The sequence below is a fragment of the Pseudophryne corroboree genome, chromosome 6 (genome assembly GCF_028390025.1).
Source record: "Pseudophryne corroboree isolate aPseCor3 chromosome 6, aPseCor3.hap2, whole genome shotgun sequence".
In the NCBI taxonomy this organism is placed as follows: domain Eukaryota; kingdom Metazoa; phylum Chordata; class Amphibia; order Anura; family Myobatrachidae; genus Pseudophryne; species Pseudophryne corroboree.
In genome coordinates this window covers 207,732,072-207,751,487 of record NC_086449.1, presented here as the reverse complement: position 1 = coordinate 207,751,487, position 19,416 = coordinate 207,732,072, and the positions used below count along the sequence as shown (strand labels likewise).

Sequence of the window (19,416 nt, the reverse complement as noted above, 5' to 3'; positions counted from 1 at the left end):
CTTCCCGATGAAGTCCCCACTCTCCCGGGTGGAGGTTGTGCCTGCTGAGGAAGTCTGCTTCCCAGTTGTCCACTCCCGGAATGAACACTGCTGACAGTGCTATCACATGATTTTCCGCCCAGCGAAAAATCCTTGCAGTTTCTGCCATTGCCCTCCTGCTTCTTGTGCCGCCCTGTCTGTTTACGTGGGCGACTGCCGTGATGTTGTCCCACTGGATCAATACCGGCTGACCTTGAAGCAGAGGTCTTGCTAAGCTTAGAGCATTGTAAATTGCCCTTAGCTCCAGTATATTTATGTGGAGAAAAATCTCCAGACTTGATCACACTCCCTGGAAATTTTTTCCCTGTGTGACTGCTCCCCAGCCTCTCAGGCTGGCCTCCGTGGTCACCAGCATCCAATCCTGAATGCCGAATCTGCGGCCCTCTAGAAGATGAGCACTCTGTAACCACCACAGGAGAGACACCCTTGTCCTTGGAGATAGGGTTATCCGCTGATGCATCTGAAAATGCGATCCGGACCATTTGTCCAGCAGATCCCACTGAAAAGTTCTTGCGTGGAATCTGCCGAATGGAATCGCTTCGTAATAAGCCACCATTTTTCCCAGGACTCTTGTGTAATGATGCACTGACACTTTTCCTGGTTTTAGGAGGTTCCTGACTAGCTCGGATAACTCCCTGGCTTTCTCCTCCGGGAGAAACACCTTTTTCTGGACTGTGTCCAGAACCATCCCTAGGAACAGCAGACGTGTCGTCGGAAACGGCTGCGATTTTTGGATATTTAGAATCCACCCGTGCTGTCGTAGAACTACTTGAGATAGTGCTACTCCGACTTCCAACTGTTCTCTGGACCTTGCCCTTTTCAGGAGATCGTCCAAGTAAGGGATAATTAAGACGCCTTTTCTTTGAAGAAGAATCATCATTTCGGCCATTACTTTGGTAAAGACCCGGGGTGCCGTGGACAATCCAAACGGCAGCGTCTGAAACTGATAGTGACAGTTCCGTACCACGAACCTGAGGTACCCTTGGTGAGAAGGGCAATTTGGGACATGGAGGTATTTGTATGTAAGTGTTCAAAGATTTCCCATTTAGAATAGGTCTCACCGAGCCGTCTGGCTTCAGTACCACAATATAGCGTGGAATAATACCCCTTTCCTTGTTGTAGGAGGGGTACTTTGATTATCACCTGCTGGGAATACAGCTTGTGAATTGTTTCCAATACTGCCTCCCTGTCGGAGGAAGATGTTGGTAAAGCAGACATCAGGAGCCTGCGAGAGGGAGACGTCTCGAATCTCCAGTCTGTACCCCTGGGATACTACTTGTAGGATCCAGGGGTCCACTTGCGAGTGAGCCCACTACGCGCTGAAACTCTTGAGACGACCCCCCACCGCACTTGAGTCCGCTTGTACGGCCCCAGCGTCATGCTGAAGACTTGGCAGAAGCTGTGGAGGGCTTCTGTTCCTGGGAATGGGCTGCCTGCTGCAGTCTTCTTCCCTTTCCTCTATCCCTGGGCAGATATGACTGGCCTTTTGCCCGCTTGCCCTTATGGGGACGAAAGGACTGAGGCTGAAAAGACGGTGTCTTTTTCTGCTGAGATGTGATTTGGGGTAAAAAAGGTGGATTTTCCAGCTGTTGCCGAGGCCACCAGGTCCGATGGACCGACCCCAAATAACTCCTCCCCTTTATACGGCAATACTTCCATGTGCCGTTTGGAATCTGCATCACCTGACCACTGTCGTGTCCATAAACTTCTTCTGGCAGATATGGACATCGCACTTACTCTTGATGCCAGAGTGCAAATATCCCTCTGTGCATCTCGCATATATAGAAATGCATCCTTTAAATGCTCTATAGTCAATAAAATACTGTCCCTGTCAAGGGTATCAATATTTTCAGTCAGGGAATCCGACCAAGCCACCCCAGCGCTGCACATCCAGGCTGAGGCGATCGCTGGTCGCAGTATAACACCAGTATGTGTGTATATACCTTTTTAGGATATTTTCCAGCCTCTCAGCTGGCTCCTTGAGGGCGGCCCTATCTGGAGACGGTACCGCCACTTGTTTTGATAAGCGTGTGAGCGCCTTATCCACCCTAAAGGGTGTTTCCCAACGCGCCCTAACTTCTGGCGGGAAAGGGTATACCGCCAATAATTTTCTATCGGGGGAAACCCACGCATCATCACACACTTCATTTAATTTATCTGATTCAGGAAAAACTACAGGTAGTTTTTTCACACCCCACATAATACCCTTCTTGTGGTACTTGTAGTATCAGAAATATGTAACACCTCCTTCATTGCCCTTAACATGTAACGTGTGGCCCTAAAGGAAAATACGTTTGTTTCTTCACCGTCGACACTGGAGTCAGTGTCCGTGTCTGTGTCTGTGTCGACCGACTGAGGTAAATGAGCGTTTTACAGCCCCTGACGGTGTTTGAGACGCCTGGACAGGTACTAATTTGTTTGCCGGCCGTCTCATGTCGTCAACCGACCTTGCAGCGTGTTGACATTATCACGTAATTCCTTAAATAAGCCATCCATTCCGGTGTCGACTCCCTAGAGAGTGAAATCACCATTTCAGGCAATTGCTCCGCCTCCTCACCAACATCGTCCTCATACATGTCGACACACACGTACCGACACACAGCACACACACAGGGAATGCTCTGATAGAGGACAGGACCCCACTAGCCCTTTGGGGAGACAGAGGGAGAGTTTGCCAGCACACACCAAAAACGCTATAATTATACAGGGACAACCTTTATATAAGTGTTTTTCCCTTATAGCATTTTAATATATATATACATATCGCCAAATAAGTGCCCCCCCTCTCTGTTTTAACCCTGTTTCTGTAGTGCAGTGCAGGGGAGAGCCTGGGAGCCTTCCCACCAGCATTTCTGTGAGGGAAAATGGCGCTGTGTGCTGAGGAGAATAGGCCCCGCCCCCTTTTCGGCGGGCTTCTTCTCCCGTTTTTCTGAGACCTGGCAGGGGTTAAATACATCCATATAGCCCCCAGGGGCTATATGTGATGTATTTTTAGCCAGAATAAGGTACTATCATTGCTGCCCAGGGCGCCCCCCCCCAGCGCCCTGCACCCTCAGTGACCGCTGCTATGAAGTGTGCTGACAACAATGGCGCACAGCTGCAGTGCTGTGCGCTACCTTATGAAGACTGAAGAGTCTTCTGCCGCCGTTTCTGGACCTTCACTTTTCGGCATCTGCAAGGGGGGTCGGCGGCGCGGCTCCGGGACGAACCCCAGGGTGAGACCTGTGTTCCGACTCCCTCTGGAGCTAATGGTGTCCAGTAGCCTAAGAAGCCAATCCATCCTGCACGCAGGTGAGTTCACTTCTCTCCCCTAAGTCCCTCGTAGCAGTGAGCCTGTTGCCAGCAGGACTCACTGAAAATAAAAAACCTAACAAACTTTTACTCTAAGCAGCTCTTTAGGAGAGCCACCTAGATTGCACCCTTCTCGGCCGGGCACAAAAATCTAACTGAGGCTTGGAGGAGGGTCATAGGGGGAGGAGCCAGTGCACACCACCTGATCCTAAAGCTTTTACTTTTGTGCCCTGTCTCCTGCGGAGCCGCTAATCCCCATGGTCCTGACGGAGTCCCCAGCATCCACTTAGGACGTCAGAGAAATCAAAATAACTGAAGTACTAATCAAGTCAACTGTGCTCAAGCATGGGTATCACTAAACCTGCACAGTTAGTGTGCCCTGAGGATCGAGGTTGGGAATGCCTGGCATAGTGTGTATTCTGTCTTATGGCTTGTACACAAGGTTCAATGTGCTGTATAGCCCGACATTGACTATTCGATGTGGCCGGAGCCCGGCCCCACCGATATAGTAAATGTTGGGCTGCTTGCACAGTCTATTTTTCCTTGCGATGCCGATCCTGCATTGGCATCGCAAGGACTATACATGGTGTGACAGGCTTGGACTGGCCCACAGGGGAAACCACCGGTGGGCCCCACAGCCTGGGACCCCACCTCCTGCTCTAAGGATCAGGTCTAGACTGTGCACTTGAATTATACATTATAGATATGTTACCTTATACTGGACTATGGTGTATTTTCTACAGTGCATTGCTGTTATTAATCTGGTACATTATCATGCATGCAGCAGCTGAATTTACTGTATATATTTATGAAGGGGCCCAGACATTGTACTCTCTAATGGTTAGTCAAACCAATGAGGTGGCAGGCCACACCCCCTTGGCAGACTGGCTACACCCCTAAACATGGGCCCCTACCACTGCATCCCCCCAGTGGGCCCTACATGCCCCAGTCCGAAACTGCTGTGTGATATGCACTATATCTTATTACGATTTTGACTATATTGCATTCATCCAGGATATCTTTATCTCTGTAGTCGATGGGAAAAGTGTTACTTGAAGCACTGAGTTGATCAGTGCTCACAGTGGTGGGAGATGAATGAACTCATATTGTAGGAGGCAGTGTCCAATTTTTATAATCTTCTGTTTGAATTGAGAAGTAGATGCAATTAAATGATAACTCCACCAAGGCTAAATATTCATCTTTGGGTGGAGTTCCATAAAAGAAATATAAATACTGTAAATGACATACCTGTAGTCAGGCAAGTCACTTAATCTGCCGGTCTCTGACACTTGCAGCAGACAGAGAAGACTGAACAATATATTTACCTGTATGGGAAAAAAGACTCAAGGCTGCCTTGTCCGAAATTGAAGAAAATTCCCCTCTGCCACTGTCCTGGCTCCTAGTTCCTGCTGAAGTGGCTTTATCATACCAGTAGTGCTGTCAGACACAGGAAGGTGTGAGGACGGTCTCCTCTGACACAGAAGACCTGCTGGACAGCGGAACACAGGTATTTTTACATTTACCTTGAAATTGACTTAAAATTACACAGCATGGGCTGCATGATGGTCTGCAGTATTACACAATTCTAATGGTCTCGGTGTTTGAATCCATGATGGCCTCAATATAAAATAATGAAACTAACTGAAAATCATACTTGCCTACCTGACCCTCTCCATGAGGGAGAAAATGCTCTGTTCCTGGACTTTCCTGGTAATGTAGGATTGCCATCACCTGTGGTGAAACACCTTTCTTATCAATTAACTAGCTCACCACAGGTGATGGCAATCCTACATTACCAGGAAAGAATAGGAACAGAGCATTTTCTCCATCATGGAGAGGGTCAGGTAGGCAAGTATGCTGAAAATGTTGCTATTCTAATATGCAAATACACTATGTTGATCTTTCTATTATGTTGGGTGCACACTAAACGACGTGTGTACTAAGCGACGGTGCAATGGACGACAGTGCAATGTATCATTGCCTGCTGCATTTAAAGTGCATTCCGTTGTTCATGGGTCCAGGAGGAGAGACTTTTTTTCCCTCCTGGAGAGGGTCATGTTGGGAGGTATGCATTGGGTATGCAGCACAACCCAGGGAATGACTCACAGGAGTGCGTGATTGCGGGTACATAATGGCAATATATCGCTCCGCGTCAGAATTATATATCGTCTGATTAATTGCCTAGCGTGTACCCGGCTTTACCGTATTATCCCTTTAAACTGGGACACTTCTGAATTACACAATTTCTGTAGCTGGCTGTCCTCAAGCCTGCAATGCACCTGCTTTTAATCAGTCACAGAACCTGTGGAGTTTGAGTGTCCTGGTTTCATGGGATAGTATGGGAAGACTATCCTACAGAGATACAGGGCTCTGTTCATGAAAGCAGTGAATAGAGTGGAAAAGTGAGCCAGTGGAGAAGTTGCCCATGGCAACCAATCTGCTCTTCTGTATAATTTTAAGGTATGCAAATTATAAATGTTACTTCAATGCTGATTGGTTGACATGAACAACTTCTCCACTGGCTCACTTCTCCATTCTTTTCACTGCTTTATGAATAGACCCCAAAGAGTTGCTGTGCATTCATTTTAGTATCTACAAGATTTCTTATAGTGTTGGTTTTGGATCTTCTTACTTTTGTAAACCATAAAGTTATAATTTGTTCTGTAAAACAAAAACACTTTGGAATAAATTTACTAAGGTGGGAGTATTTTAGAACTGGTGATGTTGCCCATAGCAACCAATGAGATTCTATTATCTTCTAGAACAGAGGTTCTCAAACTCGGTCCTCGGGGGCCCACACAGTGCATGTTTTGCAGGTCTCCTCACAGAATCACAAGTGAAATAATTAGCTCCACCTGTGGACCTTTTAAAATGTGTCAGTGAGTAATTAATACACCTGTGCACCTGCTGGGTTACCTGCAAAACATGTACTGTGTGGGCCCCCGAGGACCGAGTTTGAGAACCTCTGTTCTAGAAGCAGCTAGATACATTAAGTAGAATCTGATTGGTTGCTATGAGCAACATCACCAGTTCTGAAAAACTCTCACCTGAGTAGATTTACCCCTTCTACTCAGCAGTCAGAGAGAGAAAGAAAGAAAAAAAAAGAGAGAGAACCGTAACAGCGATTATGCTACTACAGTAGCAATGAGCATATAATAACTATACATGTTAACAAAACAAAATATAAAGTTTCTTTACATTACATCGAGCTCTGTATACTTATAATGTAAGTTTATAAAGTAGGGACTGCTGCACAGCACACCCTGTATGGGGTGGTCTTCAGTGTACACCCTCCCTGTATACTTCTAATAAACATTGACCATAATATGCAGCGGCTCCGCCCCTCATCAGTCCCTATTGGCTTAGGCGCACGTCAATCACGCAGTCTCCTGTCACTGTAAAAGCCAATTGCCCGGAGTTATGGGGTGGATTACGTCATCGGTTGCTAAGAGGAATCCAACGTGCGAGCTGTCAAGACAGCGGCCTCACCTTTACCGCCTCATCTCCAGACAGGACAAGAGCACTGTTACCCAGACTGCAGTTGTGTGACACAGCGCGGTTACAGCGCCCGCACACCGAAAGCCAGGACACTTTCTCAATGGATATTATTTCTTTAAGCTGTCGCTGACGTCATCAACCGGGCCCTTGGCGCGGAGTGATCCGCCCTCCTCAGCCCCCCAAGCTCTAGGAGGTGAAGCGGTTGTTGCGGAGTGTCACTAAGAAGCACTTATTCGCCTGTGCTGTCTGTGTGTATGTGCTGGGGGCAGGCTGGTGAAAAGGAGTCCGCTGGGTCCTGCTGGCAGAAACGTGCTCTCAGGTGAGTGGGGAGTGTATGGTGTTTGTTTATGCAGCAGCAGGGACTGGGAGGGGTGCATGGTGTCACACAGGAGGATCAGCACAGTGACCTATAGCAGCACATTAGGTGAGTGCAGAAAGTGGTCTTCATGGGGGCAGGGACTTTATCCATGTGTTGTCATTGTATTTATTGTGGGGTGATTGGAGACTTTACTGAAGTAATTGGTTTCTTTCTATAGATCTACTTTCTCCCAGTAGTTAGGTCCCCAGGTTGAGTGCTTCCTTGTAGTTCTGGGGGTCTTTGCCCTGCCAACCCTCTTAGCTGGGCATACACTTTATAATGAGTGTGCCAGCAGTAACCCTGGTGATAGTGTTGTTACTAGTGCCTGTGGTCACCACACCCCCTCCCACCAAGCTCTGTAACTGCATACACCCAGCAGGTTATTGGGGGGGACACTTCGACCCCCAGATCTTGCGCTCACAGAGTGTGCCTTCCTTGACATCCAATCTGGGTCTCACACCCAGGGGTACCCTGGTACACTTACCAGTTGTCAGACGAAACACACCCATAAACACTCTGTAGTGTGTGCAGAGCTTACTCTAACCATACACATTTATTTCTTTATAATATAGTTTGTATTCTATTAGAGTATTGTACTCCACTTGGCCGGTCTCTTGTGCGGAGAATGCTTTCAGTTATCTACTGCACAGCACTTGCTATAAATCATAACACAATTCCAGTCCAACCTCTGTAACCGGATCTTCAGATGGGTTTTCCCTCACTTGTTGTTTTTCATGTAGCTTAAATTGTCACTGTAGTAAACTTCTATCTATCTATCTATCTATCTATCTATCTATCTATCTATCTATCTATCATTGGTTCCTTGTTATGCTGTTGTCCCACCATATGCACACTGTTAAAATAAGACCGTGCTGTAAACAAATATATGAAAAGAACACTAGAGTGCTTTATTTTAGATTTGATAGTGAATAAATAGACACATTAGTGAAAGCTAGTGTATCAATACAAAGCCACGTTTTTGATTGCAGCATCTATGTGTGCATTGGCTATATTAATCATATAACCGCCAAACAAACGGTTTAATTGGGTGAATGTGCTCCCAATGGAGCCTTGTGTAGTCACCTAGCGGTGTATCCAGATGTTCCTCTTGCTCGCTACTACAATATTGTCTTTGGGGAAAATGATTGGTAAACACATTTGAAAAACAAATCTAATAGATGGGATTTTGTTTAGGAAGCTTCAGTATTAACCCCCACCTTTTTGTTGATGCCATGGAATCAAGTAAAATGTGCTACGAACCAAAAGCATTTCATTATTAAAAGCCTAGAAATGTTTTGTTCGCTTCAGTATTTATTTTCAGCAAAAGATATATACATTGTAAAACTTCTCCATGTAACATTTTGTATTTAACTTGTCATAACTATTCAAGAAGTGTATATTGATTTGTTTGAGAAATAGTTCCAATAACTACATGTGTATCTAATAAGAGGGCAGCATGGTTGGTGTAGTGGTTAGTGTAACTGCCCCACAGCACTGAGTTCTTGGGTTTGATTTCTACCACAGCCCTAATTGTGCATAGTTTGTATATTCTCCCTGTGTGCTTGCACTGGTTTTCTCGGGGGGTACTCTGGTTTCCACCTACAAATTAAAAAAAACATGTAGGTTGTTTCCGGACAGAAAATTACCCCTACTGAGTAGTGTATAAATATGGCATGGGATATAGGGGGTTATTCAGAGTTGTTAGCAAGCCAAAAACAAGCATACTGATTATGGGCAAAAGCATGTGCACTGCTGGAGGGCAGATCTAACATGTGCACAGAGAATTAAGGGGGGTACACACAGAGAGATCCGTGTTTAAAATCTAAGCAATCTGACTAGATTGCTTAGATTTTAAGCACGGATCTGCCGTGTGTATGCCCCCCAGCGCGCATCACTTTCGCCGGTGGTAGATTGAGCCTGTGTTAAGATCGCTCAGCACACATCTCTCCCGTCAGTACCCCTCTTTAGATGTGGGTGGGGTGTGTACCAACTGATATCTAAAATGCAGTGTAAAAATGAAGCAGCCAGTATATACCATGCACAGAATAAATATAACCATCCCAAATCTAAAGGCCAGTATACACGGCGGAGATTCTCCCAGAGATGTGTGCTGAGCGATCTGTCACATACGCTCAACACACATCTCTCCCCCGCTCCGCACACAGCGCGATGTGTGCTGAGCGAGGGGAAGGCGTACTCAATTTCACTCAGCGGTGAAATGAACGACGTGCTAGATTGTGCCTGGAGGACAGTCTAGTACCGGCGCGAGACAGCGCATCAACATCGCTGTGGGGCATACACATGGAGAGATCTGTGATTAACTTCTAAGCAATCTAGTCCGATTGCTTAGAATTTAAGCACGGATCTCTCTGTGTACCCCCTTAAATCTCTCTGCACAAGTTACATCTGCCCCACCAGCAGTGCAACATGGCTTTGCCCAATTGCTAACTTTTTTTAGTTTGCTAACAACTCTGAATAACCCCCATACATTGTAAGTTCTACTTGGTCAGGGACTGATATGAATGGCCAAATATTCTCTGTAAAAGGCCTGCAGAATTTGCATGCACTATTTAAATAGCTGTTAATATTATTCAATGTTTTCATATATGTTGAATTGCTTTTTCTTCATAAGTGGGTAGCTTCCATTTAGACTATGTATTTTTGCCTATAAGACTAGATAAGTCCTCTTTATTTCCAACCCCTTAAAACAGATAATTTAGCGTCCTGTTGTACTGTAGGTTTAAGTTGTTTAAAAGAAGTTTTGTAATAGATTCCCCACTCCCGTATTTTGCAGCATAACTTTCATTTCTAAAATATTACAGTGCTGTGACACTATGGGAGCAGTACATACAAAATAGCCCAAATGTGTCTGGACCGTTAGAGGGGCGGGCCGTGGCGGCTGCGTGACGTCACGTGCAGCCGCTGCGACCCTTAACATGGCAGGTAGCCGTTTGCGCAGACAGAGGGCTACTCGAAACATGCCAAAGCATCGCCACTATGCTGGGCATCCCCCTGCATGTCAAAGACATTGATCGTAGATTTCCGTTTTCTCGCACATCTACGATCGGGTCTGAATTAGGCCCATAGTGACAGCAAAGATGTTGTGCTGTGTTAACCATGGCTAGATACAACAAAATCTGGATGTAAAGTAATGATTGTCATTATTACCACACTTGAGGAAGATACCTAAGTAGTCTTCACAGCTTGACAATTTTCCATTAAAATATATCCTTTTTAAATTCCACCAAAATTTAGGGGGGAATTCAATTAGGCACAATCATTTTTTAGCTGTGAGAATTTACTTTTCAAGAAAAAAAATATGAATACATCCCCCCCCCCCCCCGGTTATTCAATTAGTGTCCATTTTTTGCACCTAGAAAAATGATCTATTTTCAGGCGCAAACAAATAGAATCAGCAATAAGTTTACGGACTGATGTGTTTCACTGCCACGATTGCGAAAATGGGCTATTCTTTATTCATTTTTTTTTTTTCTTTTCTGGAGTCTGCTGAGGTCCTCTTCAAAAATGCCGGATAATAGTTGCAGCCGGGCTGACTTTGAGGCTAATTGATACAGCTAATTGAATTCCTCCCACAGTGTGTTACACATTTATAATGCTAACCATTTTCCTCTATTAAGGACTGTCCACTTTTAAGCGAGTTTCTTCTTTTTATATGTACGTTGTACAACAGAAGGGAATGACTTGCAGACCACAGTAACTTTGGCTGCTAAAGTTACTGTACCTATCCCAAGACAATTTAAATATGCTCTGCACCAATGGGATACATACTATATGCCGGCAGACGGGATGCCAGCTGTCAGTATCCTGACCGCAGCATCCCGTCTGCCGGAATACTGACGGCGAGTCTCTTTGCGGGCTAGCTGCGTTTCAGGCCCGGTTGCGAACTTTGCTCGCCACAGGTTCTGTTCCCACTTGGTTGGGGGCATGGACCCACCAACTGAATGGGAAGAACAGGTGGATGTCGGCTGTCAGTTTATCGGTGGGTGTTGGGAATCCGGCGTGGTTCTACTGGGATCCTGACAGCTTGTAAACTGACTGCATCCCCACCAAATGGCTTTAGTGTAGACAAAACATAAATCAGGTACAGGTTGCAACCTCCTTCAACCCACTGGGGAGTACAGTCAGTTTGGAAACTAGACAAGTATTTAAAATAAAATCTGATGTGAATAGCTTTTCCTTTTAGGGGTGTAAGATCCCTGATAATTATTAAATAAAGTTACACTACAACTCATTAACTTCAATACACCTCCAGATTTGTTGATTTCACTGTAAAGTGTGAACTTGATACATATGTTTTGCACAGAAATGAGGCCACCTGCTGTGATTCGCGGGTATGGCATTCCCTGTGAAGCCATGCACCCTAACCATGAGGCCAGGCCCCCTAGTTCAGTCATGCTGCTGCACTCTGTGCAAATGTCCATCCTCCTGAGGTAATGAAGTTGGGAGGTATGCTAACGGCCAGATAATGTCTGATCCCTGAAAATAAACAAATTACACCCACAATGTCACAAGGTGCTCGTAGTGATATCAGATACATGCCTAATGCTGTTTTTGAAACCGATTTGTCAACACATACACAGTGAAAGATTTGCGGTGTTCGCCTTGTATTGTGATACTGTGAAAACGTGTAAAGTAGTCTCGTAAATGGCTCCCAGTAAGGGATCGAAAAGTGATCTACCATAGTCGCTTTGAGAAAGTTTATCAGAGTGTGTTCCAAAAGGGACAGAGTCCAGATCCTTGCTGCTCTGATGGAAATGAGAAAGAAATGCCGGTGGCTTGAAGGGATGTGCTGCATCCCGAAAACCGTTGCCCATAAAAAATAAAAAATATTGTGGGTTAAAAACCACAGGAGCTGGACCACTAGTCGGTAGAAGAAGGTTCTTTTCACAGATAAATCCAAGTTTGAGGTGCTTGAGTTCAAGAAGCGCAAGTTCGTTTGTTGTGCGACATTCAGCCCACAGTCACGCACGGAGGAGGTTCCATTGTGGTCTGGGGATGCTTTGAAGGTGTTGCAGTTGTGGATTTCGTATAGTTAAAAGGAATCATGGACGCCAAATGCTGCCACAACATACTGGTGTGCCATGCCATCCCTTCCGGCACCGGGATGTAGTTATGTGACCAGCGGTCAGGAGACCGACTGTCACATAACCTCCCCCTACATCTCGCCTCCTCGTAATCCCGACGGTCGGCATGCCAACCAACAGGCACTATTCCCACTCGTGGGTGTCCACAACACCCATAGAGTAGGAATAGAACTCGTGGCAACCATAGGTCACCACTGAGCACGCAAGGGGCTTGCTGCACTCGCCACCCCCCGCCGGGATTCCGCTGCCGTGATCCCGGCGTCTGTATGCTGATCCGCTGGTCACTCATACCATACCCCCGTCACCTGCCTTATTAGTTGTGGTTTCACACTACAGCAAGAGAACGACTCACAACATTCCTTCCAGTCTTTGCAAAAAGTATGTTCAGTCAAAACAACAGGTGCTGATGATAAACATGGTATGACCACCCCAGAATCCTGATTGCAATCCAATTTGAAGTGTCCTTTGGTATAATTTGGACAGGTGTGCTTGAGATTTGCAAGTAACCAGCCATAATCTACTATGGCAGTTGCTACAAGACAAGTGGGCTGCAATCGGAGCTAAAACTTTAGGCAAGTTGACCAATAGAATGGTGGATACTTTGATGAGAGAAAAATTTTAAGAAAATTAAAACTCAATTTATTTGTAAGCAATATGTATGGAACATGTTTATCTAGCTTCTTTTGTTTATTACTTTTCAAAAAAATCAACGATTTGGGTGTTGTGTTGAAATGAATGAGCTGTAGTGTATAGCAGGGACCAGGCATGTGTAGAGTATTACATACTTCCAGCAACTTGAAGATGTGGAGATTGGCATAACGGGTACCAATTAGATGCAAACTGTTAGAGCAGGCATTCCCAACCTTGGTCCTAAAGGTACACTAACAGTGCAGCTATTAGTGATATCCAGGTTGCAGCACAGATGATTAAATCAAAATAACTGAGCTACTAATTAAGTCACCTGTACTCTCTGCATGGATATCCCTAAAACCTGGACTGTTAAGCCCGGTACACACTGGACATGCTGGACATGATGTCGTCTAGTGTGTAAACACTAGAGATGAGCGGATTCGGTTTTACTCGGTTTTACTCGGTTCTCAAAACCGAATCTTATTGGCTCACGGATGTCACGTGTTTTGGATAGCCAATAAGATTCGGTTTTGAGAACCGAGTAAAACCGAGTAAAACCGAATCCGCTCATCTCTAGTAAACACTATGTTCCTGATGATGTGTGCTCCCACGCATCGTCGGCGACATTGCTCCCCAGCGATGTCCCTGCAACCCAGCCAACCACCCACCCGCCGCCACTCTGTCACTGCCGACATTGGTAAGTGTGTATGCACTTGAAGGTATCTGCATCCCGCCGTGTCCCGTTGCTGCCGATATCACCGGTTACACACATCGTTTAGTGTGTGCCTTGTGGACTGAGGTTGGATCATTGATTATACTCAGCTAGAGTATAATCAATGATCAAAAGTATAGAGGTCCTCGACATTCCTTGATCGTTATCCTGGACTGTGTCATTTAATTGCAGGATTTTATTTCAATTATGATAATAATTTTATATTACTCAACAGCTGGACCACCATGGATGTTATATAGGTGGTACTGTAGATAGGGGAAGGGGGTTAGAGGGGCTTTAAAAGACGCAGAAAGATTTAATAGGGTCATTTCCAAACACAATCTGAATTACAGTGTTAACAAACTATAGTGTTCACGCTAGCGTGAACTTCAGCCAGGACGCTGGTCTGCAATGGGGCATGGTCTCATGACATGCTCCCTGTTCGTCACATTTGGGGGTGTGCCCAGCACTTATGGACATGCTTGTTTTTCGCTCTCTGTGATGTGCACGGAGTCTATTTACCGGCAGGGATTGCTACACCACAACTTTTCCCACCCACAGGACACTAGCCCGCAGGTGGAAATAGAAGAAGGCAGGCTGTTCCAGAGGGATGCCGATAAGAGGGGCGAGTGAGTTTTTGTCAATTTAAAATCGGAAAGGCTGCTGCACCCCACTGGGGCCAATTGAATTGTTTTGGGTGTCTAATAATCCTGTCTAAACGGGTTCTTTTTACATGCCCAAACAATTGCCACAATTCAGTTGTGTTTGGGCGCCCATGCATATCGTGCATGTTGCGCCCAAATAGACCGTGTTTAGCCACCTAAAATGGCTAAACCCCTCTAAACTCCCCGTTTTGGGCGTCCAAACGGGAAGTGCCCAGTTTCAACACATTTTTCTCCGCAGCTGCTGGGCGCCCAAATGGCAAAACAATTGACTTGCTTCCGTAGTGGCGCCCTCTAGTGGCGGCTGTGCAAATTATTTTTTTAATCTGCCACCATGTCTGGGGCTTGTATACTACATGCAAAAGCAGCCAATATTTACTCTGCATACATAAGCAAAAAATGTATAAAGGAATTCCAGGTAGGCTATATATTTAACTATCAGGTTGCACTGCTGCTTCACTTTAATTATTTACTTTTAATTCCAAGCTGTACTGCAGCCAGTGTGTTTGGGAAGCTGAACTAGATGAGCCGTGCATGCCTATTTAATCGCCTTCCCCTACCATACAGACAGCAGACCTATCCAGGATTGCAGGTGAGCAGAGCAATCAGGGTTTTGCAGCTGTTGTGTACCCTGTGAACGGTGGAAATCACAGGTGAGACATCTCTCGTCACCCTGTAAATAAAAATAGAGCTCCTGTAGCATGAAATTCAGAAGAAGATCAATGAGTTGATCTTGTAGGAGGCACTTGTGTGTTTATATTAGTGAGTGCAGGTCTTCATGTGATGGGAAGTGTGCCGATGTAAGGAGGGAATGAAACAAATTGGGAAGCCACAGACTGAAAGTTAGGCTGGGTACACACCTTGCAATTTTGCGATGTGGCAATGCGATGTAGCAATACATCACCTCCGCCGTAAACACTAAATGATCCACTGTATGACAGCGCAATGTATTGTTCCATTTTGCATTTAACAACATTCAATTGGGTTATTCAGTGAACGACAGGCTTGAATCACAGATCAGGGGTACACACTGCATTGCATAATAGATCTTATTGTGTACCCAGCTTTAGACCGTGGAAGGCGCATTGGCACCATAGTACAGAGGAGTAATGAGAGGCTATATTGAAACCTGTACTGTCAAACACATCTGTGTACAGGATCCAACAAAGTTCATACAGTACATCGATCTTGTTTACTTTTACAAATTTGTGTGGCCATAAATGAATGCCTTTGTTAGACTTTTGAGAGATTTTTCTCAACTCCTATTAGTGCAAAATATAATTTTATTAGTTTAATAACAAAGAAAAACCAAATGTACAGGAAGTGCAAGAAACAAATGCAGACAAAGTATACAAGATAATATTGCAACAACAAAAAAAGTCAAATATTGGATACAATGGGATATGCAATACATAATTAAAGTATTACAGAGAAACAGACTAAAGGCTAACCCTACTAAGGAAAGGAAAAAGAACAAGAAACAAAGAGGAAGGGAAAGGACAGAGAAAAAAAAAATAGACTCAAACGGTGACCAAAGGAGAAGTGTTTAGGAACAGAAGCAGAAAGAAGGAAACTAAACTGCTCCATATGGAATGGACAGGGCTGACATCCTCCAGCGCACTAAAAGAAATGCCTATAAGGCAAATATAGAGGTACTGTCTGCAGAATACATACTATATCCCTGGTGTTGGGCAGCCGGTTGTCGCATGATTGACCACGGCTTCCCGACATTGAAGATCCCGACATCAGAGGGGTGTAAGTATTTTTCTCTAACGTCCTAAGTGGATGCTGGGGACTCCGTAAGGACCATGGGGAATAGCGGCTCCGCAGGAGACTGGGCACATCTAAAGAAAGCTTTAGGACTATCTGGTGTGCACTGGCTCCTCCCCCTATGACCCTCCTCCAAGCCTCAGTTAGATCTCTGTGCCCGAACGAGAAGGGTGCACACTAGGGGCTCTCCTGAGCTTCTTAGTGAAAGTTTTAGATTAGGTTTTTTATTTTCAGTGAGACCTGCTGGCAACAGGCTCACTGCATCGAGGGACTAAGGGGAGAAGAAGCGAACTCACCTGCGTGCAGAGTGGATTGGGCTTCTTAGGCTACTGGACATTAGCTCCAGAGGGACGATCACAGGCCCAGCTTGGATGGGTCCCAGAGCCGCGCCGCCGGCCCCCTTACAGAGCCAGAAGGCAGAAGAGGTCCGGAAAATCGGCGGCAGAAGACGTCCTGTCTTCAACAAGGTAGCGCACAGCACTGCAGCTGTGCGCCATTGCTCTCAGCACACTTCACACTTCGGTCACTGAGGGTGCAGGGCGCTGGGGGGGGGGGCGCCCTGAGACGCAATAAAAACACCTTGGATGGCAAAAAAATGCATCACATATAGCTCCTGGGCTATATGGATGCATTTAACCCCTGCCAGAATCCATAAAAAAGCAGGAGAAAAGTCCGCGAAAAAGGGGCGGAGCCTATCTCCTCAGCACACTGGCGCCATTTTCCCTCACAGCTCCGTTGGAGGGAAGCTCCCTGTCTCTCCCCTGCAGTCACTACACTACAGAAAGGGCTAAAAAAAGAGAGGGGGGCACTAATTAGGCGCAGTATTAACTATACAGCAGCTATAAGGGGAAAAACACTTATATAAGGTTATCCCTATATATATATATATATATATATATATATATATATATATATATATATATATATATATATATATATATATATATATATATAGCGCTCTGGTGTGTGCTGGCAAACTCTCCCTCTGTCTCCCCAAAGGGCTAGTGGGGTCCTGTCCTCTATCAGAGCATTCCCTGTGTGTGTGCTGTATGTCGGTACTTTTGTGTCGACATGTATGAGGAGAAAAATGATGTGGAGACGGAGCAGATTGAGGTCACCCCCTAGGGGGTCGACACCTGAGTGGATGAACTGTTGGAAGGAATTACGTGACAGTGTCAGCTCTGTATAAAAGACAGTGGTTGACATGAGACAGCCGGCTACTCAGCTTGTGCCTGTCCAGACGTCTCATAGGCCGTCAGGGGCTCTAAAGCGCCCGTTACCTCAGATGGCAGATATAGACGCCGACACGGATACTGACTCCAGTGTCGACGGTGAAGAGACGAATGTGACTTCCAGTAGGGCCACACGTTACATGATTGAGGCAATGAAAAATGTTTTACACATTTCTGATAATACGAGTACCACCAAAAAAGGGGTATTATGTTCAGTGAGGAAAAACTACCTGTAGTTTTCCTGAATCTGAGAAATTAAATGAGGTGTGTGATGATGCGTGGGTTTCCCCCGATAACAACTGATAATTTCTAAAATGTTATTGGCATTATATCCTTTCCCGCCAGAGGTTAGGGTGCGTTGGGAAACACCCCCTAGGGTGGATAAAGCACTCACACGCTTGTAAGGGCTCTACCTTCGCCTGAGATGGCCGCCCTTAAGGATCCTGCTGATAGAAAGCAGGAGGGTATCCTAAAAGGTATTTACACACATACTGGTGTTATACTGCGACCAGCAATCGCCTCAGCCTGGATGTGCAGTGCTGGATTGGCGTGGTCGGATTCCCTGACTGAAAATATTGATACCCTAGATAGGGACAGTATATTTTTGCCTATAGAGCATTTAAAAGATGCATTTCTATATATGCGTGATGCACAGCGGAATATTTGCCGACTGGCATCAAGTCTAAGCGAGTTGTCCATTTCTACCAGTAGAGGGTTATGAACACGTCAGTGGTCAGGTGATGCGTATTCCAAACGGCATTTGGAAGTATTGCTTTATTAAGGGGAGGAGTTATTTGGGGTCGGTCTTTCAGACCTGGTGGCCACGGCAACAGCTGGGAATTCCACGTTTGTACCCCAGGTCGCCTCTCAACATGAGAAGACGCCGTATTATCAGGCGCAGTCTTTTCGTGGACAAGGTTCCTCATTTCTGCCCCGTGACAGAGGGAGAGGAAAAAGGCTGCAGAAATCAGCCAGTTCCCAGGAACAGAAACCCTCTCCCGCCTCTGCCAAGCCCTCAGTATACGCTGGGGCTTTACAAGCAGAATCAGGCACGGTGGGGGGGCCCATCTCAATGACTTTCAGCGCGCAGTGGGCTCACTCGCAAGTAGACCCCTGGATCCTTCAGGTGATATCTCAGGGGTACAAATTAGAATTCGAGACGTCTCCCCCTCGCCGTTTCCTAAAGTCGGCTTTACCGATGTCTCCTTCTGACAGGGAGACAGTTTTGGAAGCCATTCACAAGCTGTATTCCCAGCAGGTGATAATCAAGATACCCCTCCTGCAACAGGGAACGGGGTATTATTCCACACTGTTGTGGTACCGAAGCCAGACGGCTCGGTGAGACCGATTCTAAATCTAAAATCTTTGAACACTTACATACAGAGGTTCAAATTCAAGATGGAATCACTCAGAGCAGTGATTGCGAACCTGGAAGAAGGGGACTACATGATGTCTCGGGACATCAAGGATGCTTACCTTCATGTCAAAATGTACCCTTCTCACCAAGGGTACCTCAGGTTTATGGTACAGAACTGTCACTATCAGTTCAGACGCTGCCGTATGGATGGTCCACGGCACCCCGGGTCTTTACCAAGGTAATGGCCGAAATGATGATATTCCTTCGAAGGAAGTGAATTTTAGTTATCCCTTCCTTGGACAATTCCCTGATAAGGGTAAGATCCAGGGAACAGTTGGAGGTCGGTGTAGCACTATCTCAGGTAGTGTTGCGGCAGCACGATTGGATTCTCAATATTCCAAAATCGCACCTGGTTCCGACGACGTGTCTTCTGTTCCTAGGGATGATCCTGGACACAGTCCAGAAAAAGGTGTTTCTCCCGGAGGAGAAAGCCAGGGAGTTATCCGAGCTAGTCAGGAACCTCCTAAAACCGAGCCAAGTCTCAGTGCATCAATGCACAAGGGTTCTGGGTAAAATGGTGGCTTCCTACGAAGCAATCCCATTCGACAGATTCCACGCACCAGTGGGACCTGCTGGACAAATGGTCCGGGTCGCATCTTCAGATGCATCAGCGGATAACCCTGTCACCAAGGACAAGGGTGTCCCTCCTGTGGTGGTTGCAGAGTGCTCATCTTCTAGAGGGCCGCAGATTAGGCATTCAGG

General features: G+C 45.9%; 1 protein-coding gene and 1 long non-coding RNA gene across 17 annotated transcripts in view; one reads left to right on the top strand and one right to left on the bottom strand.

Moving 5' to 3' along the window:
* LOC134931876 (uncharacterized) overlaps positions 1-6,908 on the bottom strand; it is an 83,011-nt gene extending 76,103 nt beyond the window's left edge. The window contains exons 1-2 of the long non-coding RNA XR_010179189.1: positions 6,820-6,908; positions 4,656-4,819 (exon numbers count right to left, since the gene is read on the bottom strand). This is a non-coding gene — a long non-coding RNA (uncharacterized LOC134931876). The remainder of the gene's footprint in view (positions 1-4,655; positions 4,820-6,819) is intronic.
* Positions 4,745-19,416, top strand: part of MEF2A (myocyte enhancer factor 2A) — a 334,719-nt gene continuing 320,047 nt past the window's right edge. For 13 of the 16 annotated variants that reach the window (XM_063925707.1, XM_063925704.1, XM_063925702.1 and 10 more), the window contains exon 1: positions 7,060-7,147. The gene's annotated coding sequence lies outside the window, so the exon portion shown is untranslated. The other 3 variants (XM_063925692.1, XM_063925694.1, XM_063925691.1) reach the window with 3 other exon arrangements.